General features: G+C 38.3%; 1 long non-coding RNA gene across 2 annotated transcripts in view; it reads right to left on the bottom strand.

The window, feature by feature from the left end:
* The window catches only part of LOC107681259 (uncharacterized), an 89,798-nt gene that overhangs the window by 13,348 nt on the left and 68,500 nt on the right, over positions 1–7,950 (bottom strand). For both annotated transcript variants that reach the window (XR_001633234.1, XR_001633233.1), the window contains one exon: positions 4,055–4,181. This is a non-coding gene — a long non-coding RNA (uncharacterized LOC107681259). The remainder of the gene's footprint in view (positions 1–4,054; positions 4,182–7,950) is intronic.

The following is a 7,950-nucleotide window of genomic DNA, read 5'->3' as shown; positions in this document are numbered from 1 at the left end:
GTTTTGGTTCTGATTATCATGTTTATTGCGCTGAAATCATGCATTTTAAACCATATTAGTTTAAACTTCTGATATATGTTTTTCTGAGTGCACACGTACAGAAAGCGTCTGTCACAGCATGTGAGTATAAACTACGCAAGTTCTCATTCACACACAAGTTTATGTTAAAAACACACGAGTTACAAAAACAGTTGGTTATGTCTGTGAAGGTAAACAACTGGGAAATAAATCGCATGTTTATTTTAGATCTGTGTGGCAGCAGCAATATACAGTAAATAAATCAATAATTCCACTGCTCTCTTGTCTCCTCTGAGGCTGGGACTCTAAATAGCGTTCTGTGCTCGTCTGTGCAGCCAAAGACAGAACTGTTAGCATGTTTTGCTCAAACTTTCGCCATGGCATTAGAACTGGTACACTGTTGTCGCATGCGAAATCAAATGACGGAGCCATGGGTGGAAACTTACAGATTAAGGAGCGGTAATATTATAATGAGATCCCTTTGCAATGTCACATGGGGAGTGAAATCCGACGCTCGTTTTTTTCAGACGTTTGCAGAAAAAGGCTTACCAAAACAAAGTTACTGGGTTAATCTTTTTCACGTTTCCTTGGTTGGTAGATGCACCGGGGACCTGAATATAGCACTTAAAACCTGGAAAAGTCAGATTTTCATGACATGTCACCTTTAAATTAAACCGCGAGAATTAAACACATAAGGATCAATCTGAATGTTAAAATAAGAACAGGTTCTATTGGAACCAAGATATACGGACGTTTAGCAAACAAGGTAATTCTGGCTAAAGGCCTGTTCACACCAAGAACGGTGACTATAATTCATAAAACTACAACAATAAATATAAGAGCGTCCACACCAACGGATGATAACATTGTGTTTATTATAAGCATGTGCTGTAGTTCTGTCATCCGCCGCTTTAAATGCTTCTAACTGGCTGTCAATGTTTTTATTATTCATCAGCTGGAAAAAAAATGGTTCTGAAAGTGATTTCAATTATATTGTTCCCCTGTGTCATTATTTTTATAGCTGTGTTGCGAATTCCCCCATTCACACAGAATTCAAACAATTATTTAAACTTTATAGTTATAGTTATCCTCCTCTATGTGAACAGGCCTTAATTGTTGTATGCACTTGCCATAAAAAAATCCAATTCAAAATGCTACATCTAAATTCTGTCTGACATTCTGTCAAGACCTTCACACATACAATGCTGATAGTCAGATCACTGATAGTTGTACTGCTCTTAGCACATTAGTTGCAATGCTAGTTCATTAGCATTAGCAATGCATGTTGTACAGAGAAGGGCGTCTGCTCGAGGAAAGCTAGGAGGCTGTACAGTTATCTTCCATGTTGTAACTCTAAACTATACAACCTACTACCTCATCCCGAGACATCGCTGTAATAGTTGAAGGGGAGGAAATTAGAATGTCACCGCTGCTTACGTTTGCGCATATGCAAGCATCCAAAACTCCTTTACTTAATCTTAAAAATAGGTGCAATCAATTTATGCTCATAAATAGGTGCAAACTTAGATGCTAATGTTTAAAACATTAAAACAATGTTTACAGCGTAAGTGTCAACACTGAACAGACGTTTTCTAGTCAGCGTCAGTGGCTGCAGGGAAGACTGTTGCGTTCACCTCGCAGACACATACCTATAGACACGAGCTTGTGCACAGAGTCACCACAAGTTCGGATCTACGGGTTTGTGGCAGCTGGCATCACTGCACTGCGTCACAGCTACACCAACTCCACCTTTCACTGGACACTGAAAATAATATCCACTGCATTACGAAATGCTAATTCTTATGACTGTTGAATCTTTTACCTCATGCACAGTTTAACAAAGTGGTTAAAAACAAAAAGACAGATACAGACACACATGTTTGAAAGTTAAGTACTTTTTGGAAAGATATAATGGTCTTGCCAGGCAATACAGAGGAAGAAGATCATTATGTACATCACCTGAAATTCATGAAAAGGATAGATAAAAGATAAGATTAGGAATGCAAAAACAGAGAAAGGGACTGATGCTGTAAAATTAATTAATGGGGTCAGTTATGTATCCAAAAGAAATCGAAGAAAAAAATGAACAAATTTACTCCAAGAATATTGCCTATATACAGAATAAGTCATATTGATTCGATGAGTCAAACAAAAAATCCTAAATATCACCGCAACTTCAACTCTAATAATTTGATGCAGAATTAGGGCTGGGCGGTATATCAAGTTTGTACGATATATCGCTATTTTCTTTATAAGCGATTCGATATGAGGCAATACCGTTTATATCGATATACAGTAGTTTGATACGAGCGCATCTGAAAATATAGCGGAGGACACATACTGAGCTGCTGCGGGGAAAGTGCATAGTCCAATTTGTTCTAAACATGTGACAAGCTGTGTTTGAGATGTGCTTTCTACCTGAATGCATAACTTACATTTCACAGGTATATTCTCCATTTGTAAATGTTAGAAAGCCATGGAAATATTTCCATTTTTCTGTCAGAAGTGCACGAGCCTTCTGGGATACTCCGCTAAACTTCACTTCAGTGATTGAGTGCCGCCGCGCGCATTGTGATTTTAACCTTTTTTTGCACATAATATAAGGCTTACATGGTTACATTCACTTTATTTGTTTTCATAGCCTTTAATATATATTGTTTTGTTGGACAACATTGGGCAGTAAGTGAAATATATATTAAATACAGATTTTTTTAATCCAAATCCAAAAACGAAAATACCGAGACGTATACCATATATCGCAAATCAACCAAAAATCACAGAGATATGAATTTTTGCCCATATCGCCCAGCCCTATGCAGAATTATTGGGTGTGGTTTAACGAAAAATAACTTTTGAGTATATCATTTAATAACTAATTAGATAAATGATTAAGTTTAAGCGCCTACTAACATTTTTCACCATAAATTCCTTGCATTTCGAATCACTACTGGTTTAAGACACATCCTTCAGAGTGAAGGTCAGTTTGAAAGACACAGGTGGTGTTTGCTGTGCCCGGATCAGACAACACCACTACTGTTGGATCAAATATACTGCAGTGACTGACATGTGAGAATGCAGCAATAGCAGAAACACTTTATTTATTTTTTAATCTCTACACACTTAAAGTGTACAGTATATACCCAGTATATACAAGTATAGAAATATCAAGTATCGAAATTTTAATAATAAACCTAACATTTTAAACCGATTTAGTGAGTTTTAGTTAAATATATATTCTGTGCATCAAATATATTTTTGGTTTACCCATTAGTCATTTAATACACAGAAATAAGAAATCACAAACTCTGCATAAAGGGCTTTCCCAGTACAAGTTGTAGGTGCAACAAGCTGCAATTAGAAATGCCATGATTCATGGTACAGTGCCACTCCCTAAGGGAAATCAAAGGTTATTCCAGAACAATGTTAAAGATATCTACATTATAATTTGACCTATTTCTACACGGAGACGCAGTGTATTATATAATGAAAACTGCCAGACAGAAAGAAAATAAGTTGTTGGTGGAACAAATCTTGAACATGCATACAGTAGTCTCACATTTCAAATGTGTTTCCATGGTATCGTACGACCACTCAGAACCCATTGCTGTTATTTGCCTGCTGATTTTTTTAGCCACTGGAAACGAATGAATTGTGACTCGTCAAACAGTACGTGGACAAAAATATCTGACAACAACCGAACCAGCAAAATTACTTTAAAAAAAAAAAAATTATGTTAAATGTTTGACCGCAGTTGGCCTACATTTATTTCAGAAATGACCTTAATGTAGTGGTCTGGTATTTCTTACTTAAAATCAAAAAGCAAAATATTACAAAAATGTTTGCTTGTGAAGCGAAATGGAATGTGGACAACCGTGACTCCGGAGCTTATTTTTACAGCAATGCGGAGAGCTATCGCGACTTTTAAACTAAAAAGAAATGACTCGATTGTAAATAAAATGCAGTTCGGAAAAAGTTGTGACTGAAAAAGAACTAAAAGAGCGGACAGAAGAAAAAAGGGCATAGGAAAGCAGCGTACCGGTGGAGGACGTCTGTCTATGATGCTGACCAGTTCGATGTCCATACCGGAGTAAGCCTACACCTGGCAGCAATATGGAGTCAGGCTTAGGATGCAGACTAGGCCAATTCCGTTGCCTGCAAAAAATCTGAAGCAGAAAAGAAAGACAGCACGTTAGAAGGAAGTACAAAAGTGCTCATTCACACGATTGAACCATTAATATATAAACACGTCCTGACATGAATGGAGAACACATACAGCACCTACAAACTCGAAAAAGAAGCCAAAACGGCAACCAGAGCAAATCGCCAAGTCATTGGCAGACAACATTGAAACAGCCCCTGTCCCCTCTTTCGCCCTCCTGTGCGGCCGGTCCTATCCATATTTACCGTGAAAAAAATAAAAAATAAATAAAACCCTCAAAAACTGGGTCAGAAAAGGTTCCGTGGAAGACTGAGAAGAGAAGGCGGAAAGGTCGAATGCGGTGAGATGTGGTCGAGGAGGAGCTGCGGCACTGCCCTGGCTACAGGGAGAGTGGAATTTGTGACCATGCAAAGGAAAGGGTGGTTTTTTCTTTTTTCTTTTTTTTTTTTTGGCGCTTCGCTGTGCTGGGGTTTTTTGGATCTCAGCAGGGTCCTTGGCTGCAGTTCTGACTCCCCTTAGTGGTGCCAAAATGTGGACGTTTCCCTTTGTCTTTAACTCCCATGAATAAAACTAACTGAGGGGCGATTAAAAACAAGCAAGGAGCGGATTGAAACAGAAACAAACTGACAGAGCAATGAAATAAAGCTATAAAAACATTCAGAAAGAAGTTTATAACGAAGATAAGCAGACACTGAAAGAGAAGTAGAGCGTAGTGCAGAAAAGAAAAAGCAGCTTTACGGACGACAGAACAGTCTAAAGAGTGAAGACTGAAAAGGACTGCTTTCACACCACATTTCTCTTTCTGCAAATATGCCATCTCTCCGTCTACGCGAGCAGCGCGCTCTCTCTCGCTCCTACTCCTCCCTCCTTCCTTCCAGTCGGCATCCAATCCACGCCACGTAGTGAGAGAGAAAAAGAGATACACTTTTTCATCCTCATCAAAATGGCAGAGACAGAAAGTTACAAGCAAGAGAGAGAAAGAGAGCTAGCGAGAGACAGCACGGCTCACTGTCCTCTTATGGAAAATGTGTGTGTGTGTGTGTGTGTGTGTGTGTGTGTGTGTGTGTGTGTGTGTGTGTGTGTGTGAGAGACAGTCAGTGTGTCAGTTGGTCACAGTCTGACTGGCGGTCCACCGCTCCCCAGATAGTCAAACATATTTGAGTGCTATTACCTCACTGTCACAGAGACCCTTTCACCTACATTATTCATCATCCACCTAAAAAAATATGTATTTTTGTCCTTCTCTTTATAAATAAAACACGTTAGATTTCGTTATTTTGCAACCTGACAAAAATATTTTCATAGCCGAATGCTTTTCTACATGAAGAAGAGTGTATCCGCCCTCTGAAGTTGCAGAATCACATGAGAATTGCTCATGAAATGGTTCATGAGATCTCAATATGGCTTCCCTTTTATCCTGCAATGCAGCCCAACTCATCTATGGTGTTCAACATGGCAGGAGGGGAATAATTTCAGGGGTGCACATTCTGCAGCCAGCATGTGGTGCAACATTATATTCGTTCCCCACATTTTTTACTTTCCAAAGGTGCCAACGTGTTCTGATCAGGAGACAGAGAAAATATAGTATCCTTTCCAATAAAAAATAAATAAACATGAATTTAGATCATGTTCGAAGATAAATAAATAGATAAACAAAAGATAAATACTGTTATTTTGAACTATATATTCAAATATCCTCATAGTAATAACCATGTGGGCAGCAATTCTGGAGTAATGCTGCTGAAAATTCAGCTTCGCCATCACAGGAATAAATTACATTTGAAAATATATTAAAATAGAAAACAACCACTTTTTATTATGATCTATATTTTACTGTATTTCTGATCAAATAAATGTAGCCGTGGTGAGGCTTTTTTCAAAAACATTTGAAAAGTCTTACCAACAGTAGTGTATATAATATTAAATACATATTTAATATTAAATAAACTAATGCTAATAAATATTTGAATCATTCTGGGTTAAATGTCAATAAATTAGGTTAACATCTGCTCACAAACGACTGCAACATAATGAAATTGTCTGTAGGAGCTTATAAGGGGGACGAGGGGGGTACAAAGAGGCTTTTTAAGTCTCTTCCACATCCTGCTCCTCTTGAATCTAAATGAGCAGATTTGACTTTCAGGTGTCTGCCAAGCCCCCTTGTCTGCCCCTTGTTTGCCCTGTGCCCGCTCTTCTCTCTCCCACCCCAACCCTCTCGCCTGCCTTAGCCCATGCCAAGCTTTAAGAGCAGGCCTCCAACATAAGGGTGAACAAAGAGGGCATTAGGATAGGGAGTAGTGTCCGTCGCTGCTGGTTCCAACATAGGGGAACAAAGAGAGAGATGAGACGGATACAAAGAGAGAAAGTATAAGCAATATGAAACATTAACTAAACTAAGTGAACATAAAGGATTAATTGTTTAAAAAAAATTTTTTTTTTCTTTTCCAAAAACGGTCATAATGTAGATTTATGGGCATTTTCAGCAATTTGTGTTGAAATGTCCTGCACAATCTGCTAAAAAAAGATCAGTCTGAAATGGACCTTGTTAAAAATAAGCTTCAGCGGCTCGTTTCTAACACTGGGATTCTTCAGAAGCATTTGCAGAGAGGCAGGTGATTCACCCAGCCTGGCAAAGCACAAGATTTGACAGACAGATAGGTGTATATATACCGGTGCATCTCAATAAATTAGAATGACGTGGAAAAGTTCATTTATTTCAGTAATTCAACTCGTGTATTAAATAAATTCAATGCACACAGACTGAAGTAGTTTAAGTCTTTGGTTCTTTTAATTGTGATGATTTTGGCTCACATTTAACAAAAACCCACCAATTCACTATCTCAACAAATTAGAATATGGTGACATGCCAATCAGCTAATCAACTCAAAACACCTGCAAAGGTTTCCTGAGCCTTCAAAATGGTCTCTCAGTTTGTATATATATATATATATATATATATATATATATAGCTACAGATTAAACACAGTCACACTGCTTGCCATATCACTTTTCACTGCTCTTGTTAGTTGCCACTATGGTTGTTTTATGTTTCTTGTAGTGCGAGACAGAGGTGAAACAAGATCTTATGACAGGGGTATGCAAGATGCCTTAGTTCTGTCATCCCTTTGTGAAGGCTAACATTTTTATTTAGTCTGTTATATTTAAAGGGGTCATATGATGTTGCTAAAAAGAACATTATTTTGTGTAATGAAATGTGTTTATGCGGTTTAAGGTTAAAAAACACATTATTTTCCACATACTGTACATTATTGTTTCTCCTCTATGCCCAGCCTTTCTGAAACGCGTCGATTTTTACAAAGCTCATCGGTCTGAAAAGCAAGGTGTGCTCTGATTGGCCAGCTATCCAGTGCGTTGTGATTGGCCGAATACCTCAAGCGTGTGACGGAAATGTTACGCCCCTTACCATATTGTGATGCCCTGTCCGGCCGGAGTGACAAGACAAAAACATTAAAACCCATTATAAACGAGGCATTTGTTGCATCCAATGGGGACATAATTACAGATTATAATGACTTATACTGTCCTTTTACGCGTTGCATCCTGCCGCGTAAACATAAAACCATGTCTACATTTGTGATCGGAGAAATGACAAACAACAAGCGCTACTCTACACTGCTCAAAACTCGGGTTTGAATCATCAGTGGCAAATCCTTTAAATATTTAAACGTACTTGCAGTCTGTGAGTCAGAACAGCCGGCATTGTAGTCTACTCTACCAGGATCAGTCAACAGTTCTCCATAAAATGTACGGCA

Source organism: Sinocyclocheilus anshuiensis, unplaced genomic scaffold, assembly GCF_001515605.1.
Source record: "Sinocyclocheilus anshuiensis isolate Anshui unplaced genomic scaffold, SAMN03320099.WGS_v1.1 scaffold1495, whole genome shotgun sequence".
NCBI classification, from domain to species: domain Eukaryota; kingdom Metazoa; phylum Chordata; class Actinopteri; order Cypriniformes; family Cyprinidae; genus Sinocyclocheilus; species Sinocyclocheilus anshuiensis.
Note: the sequence above shows the minus strand (reverse complement) of the source record. Positions and strands in the feature narration are given on the sequence as shown.